General features: G+C 41.5%; 1 protein-coding gene across 8 annotated transcripts in view; it reads left to right on the forward strand.

The window, feature by feature from the left end:
* CCSER2 (coiled-coil serine rich protein 2) overlaps positions 1-19,623 on the forward strand; it is a 186,123-nt gene that overhangs the window by 14,361 nt on the left and 152,139 nt on the right. For 2 of the 8 annotated variants that reach the window (XM_009458836.4, XM_054659756.2), the window contains exon 2: positions 10,274-10,421. The exons of the other annotated variants lie outside the window; for them this stretch is intronic. The gene's annotated coding sequence lies outside the window, so the exon portion shown is untranslated. The remainder of the gene's footprint in view (positions 1-10,273; positions 10,422-19,623) is intronic. 8 annotated transcript variants of the gene reach the window in all.

The following is a 19,623-nucleotide window of genomic DNA, read 5'->3' on the forward strand; positions in this document are numbered from 1 at the left end:
CAGTGCAGTGGTGTGATCTCTGCTCACTGCAACCTCTGCCTCCCGGGTTCAAGCAATTCTCCTGCTTCAGCCTCCCAAGTAGCTGGACCTGCCACTACACCCAGCTTATTTTTGTATTTTTAGTAGAGTCCGGGGTTTACCATGTTGGCCAGGCTGGTCTCGAACTCCTAACCTCAAACGGCCACCTTGGCCTCCCAAAGTGGTGGGATTACAGGTGTAAGCCATTATGCCTGGCCCTGTTTCTCGTTCATACCTATTCTTTTCCAGCTGTCTTTACTGTCTCTTGTTCATGTATTCAGCTAATTTTTCCATCTTAGTTAATGATACTGCCAGTCATTCAGGTGCCCAAAGTATAAACCTGGGAGTAGTCCAGACTTCTCTTATCTCTCATTTTCCATTTGTTGTCAAGTCTTTGTGAGGTATCTCTTCTCTCTTCATTGTCTTTACTGTTTCCTTGGGCTAGGTCTAATATCTAGAGTAGACCACTATAAGAAGCCCCGTCAGTGTAAGTACTCTACCTGGTCCTGGGTATTATACAAAACAAGTATTCAGGAAATGCATTTTGGTTATAGCCAGTAGGAATGCCAAACACAAAATATAGTTTTGAGTTGACCACCCTAGAATAGTGCTTAAACCATGGACTGATTATTCTGTATCCATTAAAGGTCGATTTCCTAAATATCTCAATTAGATGACGTTGTTATGAAGTAATTTTTACTTTTTACAAAAAACTTACTTAAGGCTTAAGAAGATGATGTGTTAGTATTACAGGGAAAAGGCAAGAAAAGTTGTATGGAAACGGCTCTGGCTGGGATATGTGCCAGAAAGGATCCTGTAGACATTTTATTAATGGGCTAGAAAAGAGATTAAAAGTTTGCAGGTAACGTTTGGTGCTTATTTATCCACATGACAGTATAAGAGCAGTTAACTACAGGAAGATCTTGAGACTGGAATAGACAAAATTTGAGTATTAGTGTGTGGAATTGTAACCTAATGTATTTGACTAGTACTGTGAAGATGCTGTTTAATTGTCAGTTAATACCCAGGAGAAACTCCTGATATCACTGTGTCATGTTCCTGGAAGATACTGGCATAATATGCTGATGCTTGAGATGTGGTAACATAATCACTGTACCTCTGCATCATTTAATATGTTTCATAAGCACAAGCTGTTTAGTATTGAAGAATTATTTTTTGACCCCAGACATAGTCATAGAAGAGCCCTTTAGTCTCTTGAATTTTTTTTTGGTTTGCTAATAGTAGATCTTAGATAGGATTTGTCTTATTTGTGCCGTCAAAGAAAAGTCCAAATTTGCAGTATTTTCTACTTTAAAACTTAAGATTCTCTCATTCTAAATGTATTTTGCACATATTTCAAAATATCTGAATTTATATTTCATGAATATTTTACAAAAGTATTAAAGGTTTTTTTTGTTAGTTTTTTGCTGTTGCTTTATTTTTTTCTTTTTTAATGTTATCTTTTGAATATATGTTTCTTTATTGTTGATCTTTATTTACCTCTGATGAATTTAGGGGTTTATGAGGCTGGCATTAGATTGTCACATGGGCATTACCTTGGAAAATCTATTTGAGTACTCTGTATTATAGCATTTTGAAGTTGATAGTGGGATGTGTGTATCATTTTGGCTTATGTTATTCTGTCCAGAGGATTTTCCCTAGGGAAGGTGGGAAAGAAAGGAAGAATGCTTTGGAGAGAATTCCCATGGTGGACAAGTGGCATTTTGAGTCAAGGGAGTAGTGTGCACTTTGTTAAGGAGTCCTGAAAGAGCATCTTATGATTACAGATCTTGAGGTGGTTTGGTGTGGTTGGAAGGCAGGGTTTGTTGGTTAGTGGTGAGAGGGAGCAGCTGTAAAGGAATACCAAAGCTGCAATTCGAAGGCTTGGGTAATTTTAGCTGCATGCACTCACTAGCTATGTGTCTATATGTGATTTCCCTAAGTTTCAATTTCCTTAAATGTGCAAAATGAGAATAATAAAAATATCTACACTGTAGGATTGTGAGGTTTAAATCAGGTAACATTTGTACCTGGCACACAAGTACTTAATAAATATCAGCTGCTGTTTTTAGGTATTTGTACTTCAGAGAGTTATTGAAGGATTTTAAAATTGAAGAGTGACATGATCGGAATTAGAATTTTGAATACTAATCTCAGGAAAAGTGTAAAAAATGGATTGAAGGGGAAGAAACTGAAGGCGGAAAATTAAGTAGGCCTGTGCTAGAATACTAGCTAGTAAGATTCTAGATTAAGAAATGAGGAGAGGACAGGACGGGTTTGAGAACTATTGCAAATTATCACGTGCATTGTATTCCATGAGTTGGGGAGATCTTAAGGGAACTAGGAGAATTGACAGCAAGAATATGGACAGGATACCTAGCTGAGTAAGAAACATTGTATTTTCCTCCTCTTAATACAACTCAGAAACATACTTTAAAAGCATTTGGTATTTTGACATTTGGTACTGGGACATTTTGAATGTTACCATCTAATCATTTTGGATAAAGATACATGTCTATTTACACAGTTTTGTTTTTGGAGTACTTTATGTACATTCTTGTTGAGTACTCTTCTATTTGGCAAGTTTCGTTGTGGCATTTGAAAAACTGCCCTTTCCCAGTAAAATGATTAGATTTTAATTTGTTTACTCAGTTGAATGTTCTTACCTTACATAATTTTACTTAGATTATTTTATAATAGAGAACAAAGGTCTAGATTATGACGTGTTTTCTTGTCACTGAAGTGTTCCTTACGTTGTATTGACCAATTGAACTGTGGGTTAAATATAATGTACTTTAATTTTAAGGTGTGGTTGAGACTCAGGCCCAAGATATTTTACTTTTTATTAATCATATTTTATAAAATTGATTATAAAATTTATAAAATTTATAAAATTCAATAATGATAATTATTGAAGTAAACAAGATTTTGGGATTGTGTATAAGGTCATAGGCATTTTCACTTGTTTGTCAGCAACCCCTAGAAGTTATGTCTCCTTTGCTATTGAATTAGAGTAAGACTTTCTACATACTGCTGTATCCAAGGGCAAAAAAAGTAATGTTTAGTAGAGCTGCAATCATAAGAAAGATTTTTCAGTGATATTTATTTCTTCACCCAATAGCTTTTATTAAGTGTCTTTTTATGTATTAGAATAATCTTTTTTGAGACGGAGTTTCACTCTTGTTGCCCAGGCTAGAGTGCAGTGGCGCAATCTCGGCTCACCGCAACCTCTGCCTCCTGGGTTCAAGCGATTCTTCTGCCTCAGCCTCCCGAGTAGCTGGGATTACAGGCATGCACCACCTCGCCTGGCTAATTTTGTACTTTTAGTAGAGACGGGGTTTCTCTATGTTGGTCAGGCTGGTCTTGAATTCCCGACCTCAGGTGATCCGCCCACCTTGGCCTCCCAAAGTGCTGGGATTACAGGCGTGAGCCACCGCATCCAGCCATGTATTAGAATAATCTTTAGGAATTAAAAAAAAAAACTAAATATTTTGTGCTGCTTGTCTTCAAGGAGCTCTCAGTCTAGTGGAGAAAGTAGAACACAGGAAAACATGATTTTAAAAATAAAATAGTGTAATAATTGCTATACCTAGGGATACCCAGCTAAACCATGGGCATATGTAGGAGGAACATCTAATCTGCAGATATCACATGATCATGCTAATTTGGTAGATTTATTGCTATATATTACATGAGAAGAGTAGATCCAGAACTGAAAGGAGTCTATCATCCAGCCATCTGTTACAGATCAGGACATAGTACATTTCAGAGAGCACATGCTACTTCATGGGAGATGGAAGATTGCAAGAAGCCTCTTGGCAATCCTCACTTCTTTTTTTTTTTTCTTTTTTTTTATGTATATAATTATTTATTTATTTATTTATTTTATTGATCATTCTTGGGTGTTTCTCACAGAGGGGTATTTGGCAGGGTCATAGGACAATAGTGGAGGGAAGGCCAGCAGATAAACAAGTGAACAAAGGTCTCTGGTTTTCCTAGGCAGAGGACCCTGTGGCCTTCCGCAGTGTTTGTGTCCCTGGGTACTTGAGATTAGGGAGTGGTGATGACTCTTAACGAGCATGCTGCCTTCAAGCATCTGTTTAACAAAGCACATCTTGCACCGCCCTTAATCCATTTAACCCTGAGTGGACACAGCACATGTTTCAGAGGGCACATGGTTGCGGGTAAGGTCATAGATCAACAGCATCCCAAGGCAGAAAAATTTTTCTTAGTACAGAACAAAATGAAGTCTCCCATGTCTACTTCCTTCCACACAGACACAGCAACAATCTGATTTCTCTAACTTTTGCCCACCTTTCCCCCTTTTCTGTTTGACAAAACCGCCATCGTCATCATGGCCTGTTCTCAATGAGCTGTTGGGTACACCTCCTAGACGGGGTGGTGGCCGGGCACAGGGGCTCCTCACTTCCCAGAAGGGGTGGCCGGGCAGAGGCGCCCCCCCACCTCCCGGACGGGGCGGCTGGCCGGGGAGGGGGCGGTGCTGACCCCCCACCTCCGTCCCGGACGGGGCGGCTGGCCGGGCAGGGGCTGATCCCCCACCTCCCTCCCGGACGGGGCGGCTGGCCGGGTGGGGGCTGACCCCCCACCTCCCTCCCGGATGGGGCGGCTGGCCGGGTGGGGGCTGCCTCCCACCTCCCTCGCGGACGGGGCAGCTGGCCTGGCGGGGGCTGACCCCCACCTCCCTCCCGGATGGGGTGGCTGCCGGGCGGAGACGCTCCTGACTTCCCAGACGGGCGGCTGCTGGGCGGAGGGGCTCCTCACTTCTCAGACGGGGTTGCTGCTGGGCGGAGGGGCTCCTCACTTCTCAGACGGGGCGGCTGCCGGGCGGAGGGGCTCCTTCTCAGACGGGGCAGCCGGACAGAGACGCTCCTCACCTCCCAGACGGGGTCGCGGCCAGGCAGAGGCGCTCCTCACATCCCAGACGGGGCGGCGGGGCAGAGGTGCTCCCCACATCTCAGACGATGGGTGGCCGGGCAGAGACGCTCCTCACTTCCTAGATGGGATGGCGGCCGGGAAGAGGCACTCCTCACTTCCCAGACTGGGCAGCCGGGCAGAGGGGCTCCTCGCATCCCAGACGATGGGCGGCCAGGCAGAGACGCTTGTCACTTCCCAGACAGGGTGGCGGCCGGGCAGAGGCTGCAATCTCGGCACTTTGGGAGGCCAAGGCAGGCGGCTGGGAGGTGGAGGTTGTAGAGAGCCGAGATCACGCCACTGCACTCCAGCCTGGGCAACATTGAGCATTGAGTGAAGGAGACTCCGTCTGCAATCCCAGCACCTCGGGAGGCCGAGGCTGGCGGATCACTCGCGGTTAGGAGCTGGAGACCCGCCCGGCCAACACAGCGAAACCCCGTCTCCACCAAAAAATACGAAAACAAGTCAGACATGGCGGCGCACGCCTGCAATCGCAGGCACTGGGCAGGCTGAGGCAGGAGAATCAGGCAGGGAGGTTGCAGTGAGCAGAGATGGCGGCAGCACAGTCCAGCTTCGGCTCGGCATCAGAGGGAGACTGTGGAAAGAGAGGGAGAGGGAGACCGTGGGGAGAGGAAGAGGGAGAGGGCGAGGGCGAGGGAGAATCCTCACTTCTTATGCCATTTATTTATATAGAGTATGTTGTGTATGTTCCTTGTCTCCCTGATGGGGCCACTACTCTGTGTAATGGATGAGACATGATGGAGTAGGTTGAGGAGGGAGATACATATGAGGTGACTTTAAAGAAATTTGAATTATTTGGCGTGAATAAGAGAAATCTGGGACTGTCTTAAAAAAAGTTTTGGGTTTTTTTTGGTAATAATTTTATACTCAGAGAAATGTTGCAAGACCAAGATTAGTACAAAAAATATCTAAATACTCTTTATCCAGATTTACTTGTTAATATTTTGTGCCATTTTCTTACCATTTGCTCTCTTTCATATATATGTATATATGAATAGGTATATATATGTTTATATGCATATTATGGCCCTTTATCTCCTAAATACTTCAACATGTATTTCCCAGTCATAGGGATTTAAAAAAAAATTGTACAGTATGGACTTCACTAAATTTAACATTGACGCAGTAGTTTAATCTACCATTTGTATTCCAATTTTTTTTTCAATTGGCCCAGTCACCTTTATAGTATTTCCCCTTCCACAGACTGCTTTTTAAAGAGCAAAGAATGAGTCATGAGTAATTTTTAGTAGAAACTTTCTATTAAGGGTCTAAAGACAATCATGGTGACTTAAAGTTGGATTCCTGTTTTGATCCACATCCATGCCTCCCACAAACTTTCCTGTCGCAGAAAATGACAGCACAATCCCATTAATTGTTCAAGCCAGAAACCTGAAGCTTATTTGGTTTCTCTTTTAACTTTATCCTTTGAGTTTAACCCATCACTGAGTCCTGTAGTTTCTGTCTCCCCTATATATCTTGAAACCCATCTGTTGGCTGGGTGCAGTGGTTCACGCCTATAATCCCAGCACTTGGGGAGGCAGGAGGGTCACTTGAGCTCAGGAGTTCAAGACCAGCCTGGGCAACATAGTGAGACCACACTCCCCCCCCATCCCCGTCTACAAAAATTAAAAAGTTAGCTGGGTGTGGTGGCATGTGCCTGTAGTCCCAGCTACTAGGGAGGCTGAGATGAGAGGACTGCTTGAGCCCAGGAAGTCGAGGCTGCAGCGAACTATGATCACCCCACTGTACTCCAGAGTGGGACGACAGAGAGAGACCTTGTTTCAAAAAGAAAGAAAGAAACTTGTTTGTACCTTTCTATCCATCTACTTCAACCAGCCTAGTCTATCATTGTTTCTCATCTGGACTCCTACCAACTTTCCTACCTGATTTTTTCTTGCTTCTACATTTTCTTCTTTCCTATTCATTCTCCACATAACAGCCAGAATGATCTTTTAGAAATGTAAATCAGATCGGCCAGGTGCAGTGGCTCACGCCTGTAATCCCAGCACTTTATGAGGCCAAGGCAGGCGGATCACCTGAGGTCAGGAGTTCAAGACCAGCCTGGCTAACATGGTGAAACCCCATCTCTATTCAAAATACAAAAATTAGCCAGGCATGGTGGCGGCACCTGTAATCCCAGCTACTTGGGAGGCTGAGGCAGGAGAATTGCTTGAACCTGGGAAGTGGAGGTTGCAGTGAGCCGATATCATGCCACTGCACTCCAGCCTGGGTGACAGAGCGAGATTCCGTCTCCAAAAAGTAATAATAATAACAAAAAGTACATCAGATCGCATCATGCTCGTTTATACATTAAGTGGCTTTCCACTGCGCCAGAGCACTCTCTGCATAGCTTAACTCTTCTTTAGTCCACAACTTTAAAATATTCTCCCTCTGAGAGGCCTTACTTGATGCCCAGTTTGTTATTTTTCCTAAAGCATTTCGTTTTCCTTTATAGCACTTATGATTTGTAATTATTTAATTGTTTTTTTTCTTTTTCTCTATTTCCTACACTAGGTTGTAAGTGCAAAATGCATAGGGACCAGGTCTGTTCTGTGCATTTTTGTATACCTAGCACATTGCTAGGATTATACTAGCTAGGTGATTAATAAATATTTGAATATTTGAGTGAAAGGAAACCTGAGAGGTTATCTAGTCTTACCTCCCACCAATTTAAGAGTCTGCACTATCTCTGTCAAGTGCTTATCTAGCTTATTTTTTAATGCTTTCACAGATGGACAGCTTAGTGTTTTATGTAGTTTACTTTGTTGAATAATTTTGATAGTTTGAAAAGTTTTAGTTTTTGGGCTGAAAACTGCCCTTTTCTTATTTCTATTCATTGATCCTAGTTCTGCCCGTTTGTCACAACTGAAACTATTTTGACCCTACATATAGTATCTTAAACTATTTGACAGCAACCGTTATGTGTGCTCTTGGCTTTGTTAGGCTAAACCATTTATAAGTGCTTCAGCTTTTCATCATGTGACATGTTTCTTTACCCTTACCTCCTTTGTATCCCTCTTGCCAGGGTAGCTCTAAAAGTGGTTAATGAAGGATAAAGATATTTATAATCTTTGGTCCAGTCATCTGTGATTAAATGATTTATAGCACATTAATTCAATGTAATATATTGTAGCCCTTAAAGTAACAAATATAACTGTAGAACTGTGGGATATATTTATAAAACAATGATATTTTAAAAGTAGAACATTAAATTGTACCTAGATAGTTCATATAGCTGACTCTGTGTGTGTAGATGAAATTTAGAAGGGTACATGGAGTAATGAGAATAGTTGTATAGTTGTGTTAGGGTGGTGGAATTATAGGGAGAAGTTTTTTTTTTTTTTTTTTTTCCCTTTGAGACAGAGTCTTCCTCTGTCACCCTGGCTGGAGTGCAGTGGTGTGATCTCAGATCACTACCTCCCAGGTTCAAGCGATTCTTGTGCCTCAGTGTCCAGAGTAGCTGGGATTACAGGCATCTGCCACCATGTCTGGCTGATTTTTGTATTTTTAGTAGAGATGAGGTTTCGTCCTGTTGGCCAGGCTGGTCTAGAACTCCTTGCCTCAAGTGAGCCACTCACCTTGGCCTCCCAAAATCCCAAAATGCTGGGATTATGGGTGTGCCACCGTGCCTGGCTTTATTTATTTATTTAAGAGACTGGGTCTCACTATGTTACCCAGGCTAGACTGGAACTCCTGGGCTTAAGTGATCCTCCCACTGCAGCCTTCTGAATAGCTTGGACTATAGGCATGAGCCACCATGCCTGGCCCAGAAGTTTTAAAATATAGAGTATTTTATAATTAGTTTAATAAGAAAGGAGAAAATATAATGCTTGGAAATGTCATTCCAACTAGAATTAAGTGAGATTTCAGTAGTCTGCATTAAGACTGTATTTCTTTTAATGTAGTTAAAGAATGCTTATTTTGTGGCCTTATCACATTGTAATAATAGCCACATTTGGCTAGTGGCTACTGTATTGACAGGGCAGATATATGTATTGGGTAAGGGCAGGTGGAGAACATTTCTTTTGGTACAGTGTTCTATGGATAGTGCCAGAATAAGAGATTGTGTGGGATGGATCACTCATGAGAGCAAGATAGGCAAAATGGTGACTTGTAGGCTGGCCGCGGTGGCTCACGCCTGTAATCCCAGCACTTTGGGAGGCCGAGGCAGGCGGATCACGAGGTCAGGAGATCGAGACCATCCTGGCCAACATGGTGAAACCCTGTCTCTACTAAAAATATAAAAAAAAATTAGCTGGGTGTGGTGGCACACGCCTATAGTCCCAGGTACTCGGGAGGCTGAGGCAGGAGAATTGCTTGAACTCAGGAGGCGGAGGTTGCAGTGAGCCAAGATTGCGTCACTGCACTCCAGCCTGGCGACAGAGGAAGACTCCGTCTCAAAAAACAAAAACAAAAACAAAAAATAGGTGATTTGTGTCCATACAGTCCTTCTGAGGCTCAATCTTGAAGGTAGAGGAGCCAAGGTGAGGTGTGGGAACAGGGCCACAAGACATAGTTCATGGCACTGGCCATTAGGTGGCAGTGTCTCCTCAGGCCTGCTAGTTATTGGAGAAGCTCTTGGGGAGTAGGAAGAATGACAGGGGTGGGGAGCAGTCTTCTCGGTGAGTGGGCAAGGTTTCTGTATATATAAAAGTTTGTTGGTAGTGTCTTTATATTTCGAAGAGTACCTATCACCACCACCACCACTGCCGCCGCCACCACCTCCTCTTACCATATTAAGTGCCACTGACAGGTTCAGCGGTCCTGATTCCTGACTCTCTCTGTGAACTTGGACAAATTACTTAACTTTTCTAAAGCTATTTCTTCATCTGTGAAATGAGAATAAATATACCTATCTAATAGTTGTTAAGGTAGGAGGTTAAGGTTAAGATGCGATAATTCTTTTTTTTTTTGGAGACAGAGTCTGTCACCCAGGCTGGATTGCAGTGGTACAGTCTCGGCTCACTGCAACCTCCGCCTTTTAGGTTCAATTGACTCTTATGCCTCAGCCTCCCAAGTAGCTGGGATTACAGGCATGTGCCCCCCAGACCTGGCTAATTTTTGTATTTTTAGTACAGATAGGGTTTTACCATGTTGGCCAGGCTGGTCTCAAACTCCTGACCTCAGGTGATCCACCTGCCTTGGCCTCCCAAAGTGCTGGGATTACAGGCGTGAGCCACCGCGCCCAGCCTAAGATACAATTCTTATAAGTGAATAGCACAGTGCTACACATACACCTACTTGGTAAAAATTAGTTATCATTAAGGGCCCTGACAGTCATGTTCTCCTCTTTTGTTTTCAGCAGGGACGGTTAAGCCTTTCCACCCTCTGGTTGCATAGGAAGGACAGTTTCTTGCCTCGGTCATGGAGATCCTGTATAGCCTGTCTTCCATGGGTGTTCCTGTCTCTTGAGATAGCAGCCTGAGCCAGCCCCAGGACATTATTCATTTGTATGTACTAACATCTGTTATATGCCAGGCTCTGTGCTAGATGCTGAGTATTAAAAAAAATGAGTCTTTAATTAGGCTATTGAGTATATGTTGTAGATATTTTCATTATGCTTATGTTTTTGAAATTACTTGTATTGCTCAAGTTCTGTATGCTTTTGTTGGTTGAGTTTGCTCATAACGTTTAGTAAGACCTAGTCCCTACTTCCTGCAGCCCCATTCAGCTGCAGGTGTGATTTCCACACCCTTCAGGTTTAGCCAATCCTGACTTAGGTGGGTGAATGGGGCCTGCGATTAGCATGGCTACCACAGGCACAATGTTTACCATTCCCATCAAGCTGCCACTTTCTTCTGGACTTAGCTGTAAATCAGAACTTCTGCCTTGTTTTCCCCTTTAGCATTTTCAGTCTCCTAATGGGGCTGGAAGCCCACCTTGATCTCATGGTGGGATCTTGTTCCAAATATTGTCCCCACTATTTTCTTTATTTTTAACCTCCTCTTTGAGCTCTTTTCCTGCAGAAAAGAGGGTACAAAATAAAAACAAAACAAAACAAAACAAAAAAACCCAGGCCAGGCATAGTGGCTCATGCCTGTAATCCCAGCATTTTGGTAGGCTGAGGCGGGTGGATTACTTGAGCTCTGGAGTTCAAGACCAGCCTGGACAATGTGGTGGAAACCCATTCTTTACAAAAAATACAAAAATTAGCCAGGTGTGGTTGCACACACCTGTAGTCCCAGCTACTGGGGAGGCTGAGGCGGGAGGGTTGCTTGAGCCCAGGAGGTCGAGGCTGCGGTGAGCTGTGTTTGCACTACTTCACTCCTGCCTGGGTGGGTGACAGAGGGAGACTCTATCTCAAACAAAAAACAAAAAAACAAGATTACCTCTATGTTGTCTCAAGTTACTTTTTTTTTTTTAAATAGGGTTTGTTTGAAAGAATAGAGTATGTTTCCTGACTGTTTATCTCTTTATTCTTGAACCTGCTGTAGTCAGGTTTCTGTCCTCATCTTGTCTCCTGAAACTGCTTTGGCAAAGGTGACCAAATTTGTAAACTACTAAGCCCAATTATTCTTTTTGGTTCTTAGTTTACTTATATGTGGAATTTGACACTACTGCTTGTTATCTTCAAAGTTTCTTGCAAATTACTTTTTTATTTCTCTTCTTTACTCTTGGATCATACGTTCTCTGTGCCACCCCCCACCCCCCGCCCCGCTTCCCCCCCATCCATTTTTTAAGTGTTGGTGATACCAGGACTGTGCCTTTCTCTCCTTGTTGTGCATCTTCTTCAGGTGACCTCACTTGTTTTTGGTGGGAAATTTGACCATCGTTCCTGTACTGATAATTCCCAAATCATCATCTTCCTTTCAGATTTTGCCCTTGCATTTCAGACTCCTTTGACCGGTAAACACCCTCCCGTATGCTCTCTAGATATGCACCTCAAAGTTAGCTTGATGTGCTAAGTTTGTGATGTTTTTCCCCAGACATAATGTTTGCCCTCAATGAAAGGCAAACATTATGTCTGGGGAAAAACATCATGTCCAGTCAGACAAGCCCAGAATTTTGAGCTCTTTCCTCTTATCTCCCACATCTAATCAATCACTCATCCATTTATTTGCTAAATATTATGTTCTCATTTTGTGCCCATTATTGTGACAAAAATTCTTTAGATTTAATATTGCTGATATCTTTTATACCTTTTTGCTACAATCTTTGTTGTCTTTCTCATGTTGTCACTAACCTCTTAACCCATCTCCCCTTCTTAACCCATCTCCTGCATACTTAAATCAAAGTGACTTTTCAAAATTCAGGTCAGATCTTTTTTTTTAATGGTTTAAAACCCTTTAGTTTCCTAATTGCCCATAGTAAAGTCCAGACTTCTTAGTATGGCACATAAGCCACTCTGTAGGCTGTATTTTTCCACTATTCTTCCTCTCTTCTTATGCATTTCTGAAACCCTGTTCACTACCATTGTTCAGCCAACAACAGTTTTCTGAATGTGTCATGCTGGTTCTATGTTTTTGTTTATGCTCTTAGGCTGTATTGTTTTTTCACATTCAGTGTCTTTATTTCTATTTACCATTTATCTTTTGAAACTCAGCTCAAGCATTGCCTCCTCTACGAAGCCATTTATGTTATCTCTCTCTCCCAGTTAAGCACTTTCTTTTTTGTTCCCCCATGTGCTACCCCATATACTCTGCTCTAGCAGTTATAGTACTTCATTCCCCTTCTCTTGTCTACATGTCTTTTCCCTTATATTGGAAGGTCTTATTTTATCCACAACCTCTATCTTAGAGCCTGATTCATAATAGGCTTTCAATAAATGTTTAATAACTAAATGAATGTATTTTAAGTCATTGGTGTAATGAAAGCATTTCTTCCTTTACCAGATCATAAGCTGCTTATGGCAAGTACTGTATGTACCTTCTTTATTTTTCAGGATCTTGTCGTATAGTTACTTTATAAAAAAGTGTTGTGGCTGGGCACCGTGGCTCACGCCTGTAATCCCAGCACTTTTGGAGGCTGAGGTGGGTGGATCACCTGAGGTCAGGAGTTTGAGACCAGCGTGGCCAACGTGGTGAAACCCTGTCTCTACTAAAAATACAAAAATTACATGGATGTGGTGGCGGCTGTAATCACAGTTACTTGGGAGGCTGAGGCAGGAGAATCACTTGAACCTGGGAGGTAGAGGTTGCAGTGAGCCAAGATCATGCCATTGCACTCCAGCCTGGGTGACAAGAGTGAAACTGTCTCCAAAAAAAAAAAAAAAGGGTGTTGTATTAATCTGAGGTGGAGGTTTGCAGTGGATTAAGTGTGGCCTCTCTACAAAGGAAGAAGTTGAGTTCTGTTAGTCCTAAGCACAATGAGATATTTGATGGTTATTATAATTAATTCATAGAGGCAAACATTGCACCTAACTTTAGTCACTTTGGTATTTGGCAAATCAAGCAGATTCTCAGTGTCGGTACTCGGGATTGGTTAAATGCTGTTAACTATTTTAAGGATTTTTACTTTTAAAAAATGTTAAGGTATGGGTGTCCTAGTTGCTATTAAGAGTTGTGCGAGCAATTATCTAAAACATTTTGTAACTAAATCATACAGGGAGCCAGTATTTGAAGAGCACAGTCATACTGAGACTAAAACTGCGCCATACTCTATTTCTTTTGTAATTTAGTATTTTTTTAAAAAAATGTTTTATGCCAAAAGTTTTAAGTTCCTTCTTCAGAAAAATGAAACAAGTAGGTGTCGTGGATATGCGTAGAGATTGAGATTCTAAATTAGAATACATTATTAAGAAGGAAGCTATCAGGGAAGAGATTGGTTTCTTCATTAGGGTTAGTAACCCAATATAGTTTGTGGAGAGGTGGAAAAAAATCAATATCATGCATTAGTACCTGTTTTACTTACGTAAACAGGAACCTATGAATAGGAGCTTATAAACCGGTTCTATAGGACCTCAGATATTAATTGAAATATACTGCCAATTGTGTGATAAGCTGTTATACATTATGTGTGTGTGTGTATATACATATAGATGTGCTGATAATGTAAATTTGAGGTAAAAATTAGTAAAATACCTAGCAAGACACTGTTAAGGAATATGCTGTTTATTCTTGCTTTTAACCTACATTTGTAAAAAACCAGTTAGGTGCCAGCCTATGTCTTAGGGCTTGACTGAGGCAGCAGATGATTGAAAGTCAGTCTGTGTTCTCAAAGAACTTGGCCTCCAGTGTAGGGAAAATAAACTTTGAGTGTCTGAGGGGCATTACTTGGTGTGTTGACAAGAAATGAGAGCCCACATCTGAGGCTGGTGGGTTTGGCTTCTGCAAAGACGGTTTGATACCATGAAGAATGTGTGAAGGGTGAGGGGTAGTGCATTTCAGACACAAGACTATATGTGTAAACACATGTCTGTGAACCCCAGAACTCCCAACAAGTCAGGCATAAACCTTTACAATTAGTCGAATAATTGGGGCTGATGACTAACTACACCGTCCATAGAAACCTTGAAAATTCCCTAGCTCCCTTTTCCCTCCATTGGACTTGCTTCCCAGTGTATGGCCTCATATTTCTTTTTTATGACATTTATTATATTTTTGTGTGTTTTTTTTTTTTTGAGACGGAGTCTCTCTCTGTCGCCCTGGCTGGAATGAAGTGGTGTGATCTCGGCTCACTGCAAGCTCCGCCTCCCGGGCTCACGCCATTCTCCAGCCTCAGCCTCCCGAGTAGCTGGGACTACAGGTGCCTGCCACCTCGCCTGGCTAATTTTTTTGTGTTTTTAGTAGAGACGGGGTTTCACCATGTTAGCCAGGATGGTCTTGATCTCCTGACCTCGTGATTCGCCCGCCTCAGACTCCCGAAGTGTTGGGATTACAGGCGTGAGCCACCGCGCTCGGCCATATTTTTGTGTTTTTAAATGTCTAGTCTTTGCTGGGCCATTAGCTCTAGGAGTGCAAGGTTCATATCTGTCTGTGACAACTGTATCCACAATAACTTGTGCAGTTGCTGGCACATAATGGATGTTCAGTAAATACTTAGTAGACAAATAATGCTTTTATGGGTGACATAATGGTGTTATGGAAAGCATATAGTAGTTCTGTTGAAGAAGAGAATGTGGTTTAATGCATGATTTTAAGTATGATTTTCCTTTCCCATTAGGTGGAATTTAGCCATCTAGACAGTAAAGAACACACATGCCTCTTGAGTTGCTCACCTCTGTTTTCCCCTGCCTACAGTGGTTTGGAAGACATAGATAACTATGAAATAGGACATTTTGGGTGAGGTTAGGGTCTAAAGTTAGCATGGAGTTTAAAAATCTTGTATAGTCAAAATTGCCGTTGAGAAGCCAGATGGTGACTTAAGTTTAACCTGGTTATCTTTTCTTGCAGCTTTGGTTGAGTACCAAAGAGTTGGTCAGTTCAGAGAGTTGGCTTCTGCAAAAAATACCCATTTTCAGATAGTAGTATATCACTGTTGGTAATTTGCTCATACTGTGCCAAGCATGTATAAACTGAGACTTACTGAGAGAGAAAGAGATTCATGTCTTTTCCTATATGTTCACTTTGTAAGTATATTTTTATAGAGTGGAATGATGGGTGGAATCACCTACACCATTAATGTTCCTCTAGCTCTGGAAAGTAATTTTACTTTGTCTAAATTCAAATATATACGTGTTGGGAGGCTGAGATGGGAAGATCACCTGAGCTCAGGAGTTGAGGCTGCAGTGAGCTGTGATAGCACCACTGCATGCTGGCTTGGGTGACAGTGAGACCCTATCTAAATATGTATATATATATATATATATATGCACACACACACACACACACACACACACGTGTATATATATATTTATTAATTATACACAGACACGTAATGTGATTGCCTCAACTATTCCCTCCTCCACCATCTCCACTCTTTTCAGGTACAGAAGTTCATTTATTTACAAACAGTTTTAAGTTCTGAAAGGCTGTTCATAAATTCTTTTTGTAAATAATCGCTAACATTTTCCTTTGGTGTCAGGCATTGCTGAGAAACTTTCATTTTGATTGGTTGCCTTGTTCATATGTACAGAAGCTTATGAGTTGAAAGTAGAGGAGTTTCTGTATGTGGGACCTGTGAACCTAGGCATTTACTGTCTCCTGGTCCTAGGACCCTGCTTTGCTTAGTGAAGTTTGCTCTTCAGAAAGATTCCTGTAACCTTCTCCCACTGGAAATGACTCAAGACCAGGAATATCTAATTTTCAGGACATACACTTTTTTTCCCAACTTTTTTTTTTCTTTCTAAAAAGTGCTTTATGTCCAAAGGATTACTTAATTCCCCGAGGATGAGTTAATTCAGGCATTACTGTATCAATAGTATTTTATACAGTTGTGGAATTGGGAGGGGACTTCATTTATCTCCCCCTGGTGCACCTGCAACTCTGAAGGGTCCATTGTATCTGGGGGAAACAGAATGGAATGTAAAAAATGTTTAGTTGATTTATGTGAGGGTCGGGTCAAGAACAGGTTAAACTAATTACGATAATAGGGGTTAAAATAGAGCAGTGGTTCCACAGTGTTTGTGTGTATCAGAATCACCTGGAAGGCTTCATTAAAACAAGATCTCTGGGCTCTACAGAATTGCTGAGCACTATATCTAAGGTAAGGCCTTAGAAAATCTATTTTTAACAAGTTTCTAGGTGTTATTGATGCTACTGCTGATCAGCCTTGGTCAGGGTAGTTAGAAGTTTATGATTTTGCTAATTCAAGAGTCCTTTGTCTTTTGTAGGAGGAGTTAAATGTAGAGATCCAGGGTTTGGGAGTTCTCTGAATAGGGGTATATAGGTGCTCCTGAGAGAGAATGAAAATGAATGCTAAGAGGAGGAGGATAATGTGGAATGTGCTGAAATTTATTTCGTATCTCTTTCCCTGATGAAAGCATCCTTATTTGGGGTTTACTTTTTTATTTTTATTTTATTTTATTTTTCTGAGACAGAGTCTCACTCTGTTGTCCAGGCTGGAGTGCAGTGGTGCAATCTCAGCTCACTGCAACTTCCACCTCCCGAGTTCAAGTGATTCTCCTATCTCAGCCTCCCAAGTAGCTGGGATTATAGGCACCTGCCACCACACCCAGCTGATTTTTGTATTTTTAGTAGAGATGGGGTTTCACCATCTTGGCCAGGCTGGTCTGGAACTCCTGACCTCAGGTGATCACCTGTCTCAACCACCTAAAGTGCTGGGATGACAGGTGTGAGCCACTGTGCCTGGCTGGGGTTTACTTTTTTAAATGGAAGTTTTATATGGATGTTTTCAAACATCATGTGTAGAGAAAACAGCATAATTAATCCCTGGTGTTATTTACCACTTACCTTTTAATAGTTTCAGTTTTAACTGTCACACTCCCTTTTTTGAGGGGTGTTTTGATATTTAATGGAGTGTTTCAGATTTTCTTACTTTGTGATTCTATCTTTTTTTCTGTATTTATTAGTTGTGGTTCTTCTATAAAGAAGATTTTCCATCAATTTTTTGGTTACTTTGAAATACAAGAAGAGCAGGATACATGCTTATTTCTTTTATCAATTTGTAGAATAAGTTGTCTTTGCAATAAGGCTTATTTTTACTATTTATAGGAGTAGAAGCAGTTTGAGGCTTTTAATTTTTTAAGAGAAGCTTTAAAAAATGAAGTATAACTTACATACAATAAAATACATAAATCTTAAATGATGTACTCTTGGTGAATTTTACACCATCCAGGTCAAGTTGCCAACGTCTCAGTCAACCCCTTTTCAGTTAGCCCGCTCTTGCAGAGTTAGTCTCTGTCCCAGGGATTTCCAACGTATGAATTCCAGATCGGCAGAATCAACATCACCTGGAAACTTGTTAAAAATACTTTTTCCTAAGGCCTTACCTTTGATATGTTGGTTCAGAAACTCTGGGAGTGGAGTCCAGAGATCTTGTTTTAATGAAGTCTTCCGGGTGATTCTGATACACACAAGCACTGTGGAACCACTGCTGTATTCTAACACATATTATCATAATTACTTTAATCAGTTCTTGACCTTACTCTCACATAAATGGATCAACTGAACATTTCTCCCATTCCATTCTGTTTCCTCCACATGCACTGGATTTTTTTCCTGTGCCCCTGGGTGAGAAGTCTTGCTGCTGCTTCCCCAGCAGTTTAAGGCTTTTGCTTCAGAGGACAGAAGGAGGCAGGGAAGTGAGAGGGTTTGTGTTTGTTCCAGTGCAGCCTTTCATCACCTCCTGCATGCCTGTGCCATTAAGAGGGGGCTTTCTTATATGTTTCTCTTGAATGCTAGGTTGAGGCCCATGAGGAAGAGTTTGCTGTTGTGCTAGTCCACATTTGGCTTTTAAGCAGACATTAAAATGTTAGCTTATTACTCCTTTTTATGGTGGTCATTTCTGTCTTTTATACTCAGCCAAAAGTGAAACTGTTAAATGTCCCGTCTCTCCTGGGAGGGGCTTGTCTCCCTTTGGAATTTGGTTGACTTGCTTGCCTTACAATAACAGCTTTCTGATGGGCTTATGAAAGGTTATGATTTTGAAGATTATCTGGCTCTTCCAGGTTTTTAGGTAGGAGTGATATTAATTGCAGCTTTTTACATCGAAAATGGAAATCTGACCTTCATATAAATGGAATCACACTATATTTATCCTCAAGTCTTGTTTAAAGGATCCTGTTAGTTTTATCTGTATTGTTGCATATAGCAATAATTAGGTCTTCATTACCATGTTGTATTCTATTATGTAGAAACTACCACTAACATTTTTCTTTTTTTTTTTTTGAGATGGAGTTTCGCTCTTGTTGTCCAGGCTAGAGTGCAGTGGCGAAATCTCACCTCACTGCAACCTCTGCCTTTTGGATTTTTGGATTCTCCTGCCTCAGCCTCCCGAGTAGCTGGGATTACAGGCATGCGCCACCATGCCTGGCTAATTTTGTATTTTGAGTAGAGACAGGGTTTCTCCACATTGGTCAGGCTGGTCTTCAACTCCCGACCTCAGGTGATCCGCCCACCTCGGCCTCCCAAAGTGCTGGGATTACAGGCGTGAGCCACCGTGCCTGGCCTCACTAACATTTTTCTATGAAACTATAATTCTAATGTATGTAGATGTTTACAAAATGTTTCATGTTTAGGTATTTACTGTTTGTCATATACTGAGCAAGCTGGGGCTTGAGTAGTGTATTCTGGTGAATCAAACCCAGTATGTGCCATTAGTGAATTTATGGCCTAGTAGTCTTCCATCCATGTTAATGTTACTCCTGTTACTGTTCTTCCTGATGCTGGATCTCCTGTGGCCCTGTCCCTACTGCCCATTTAATTTAATATAGGGAACTTTGCTCAAGCAGATCCTATATAGACTGAAATGTTAAATGTTTGCTTGTTGTGATTTGACCTGGTGTTTGTAAAATGTCTGTACTTAATTGTTATACTTGTCTACTATTTTAAAAGGCAGTATATGGGTCAATATTGACGTAGTTTGGCATGTGTCATCTTTTCCTAGCCCTCTGCACATTCATGACATTTGCATGCCCCACAGGTATTTGAGTTTTGTGTTCCTGTACCAACTGGTAAAATTTGGAGGGAGAAATTTTTATGGTTTGGCCAGGGGAACTTCTGGTTCCTCTTGTTAGTATTTTTGTTCTTTTAAGTTTAAATTTCAGGAAGTAATATACATTGGATCTGCATAATAACCTTATTTAATGTTCTT

Source organism: Pan troglodytes, chromosome 8 (assembly GCF_028858775.2).
Source record: "Pan troglodytes isolate AG18354 chromosome 8, NHGRI_mPanTro3-v2.0_pri, whole genome shotgun sequence".
NCBI lineage: Eukaryota > Metazoa > Chordata > Mammalia > Primates > Hominidae > Pan > Pan troglodytes.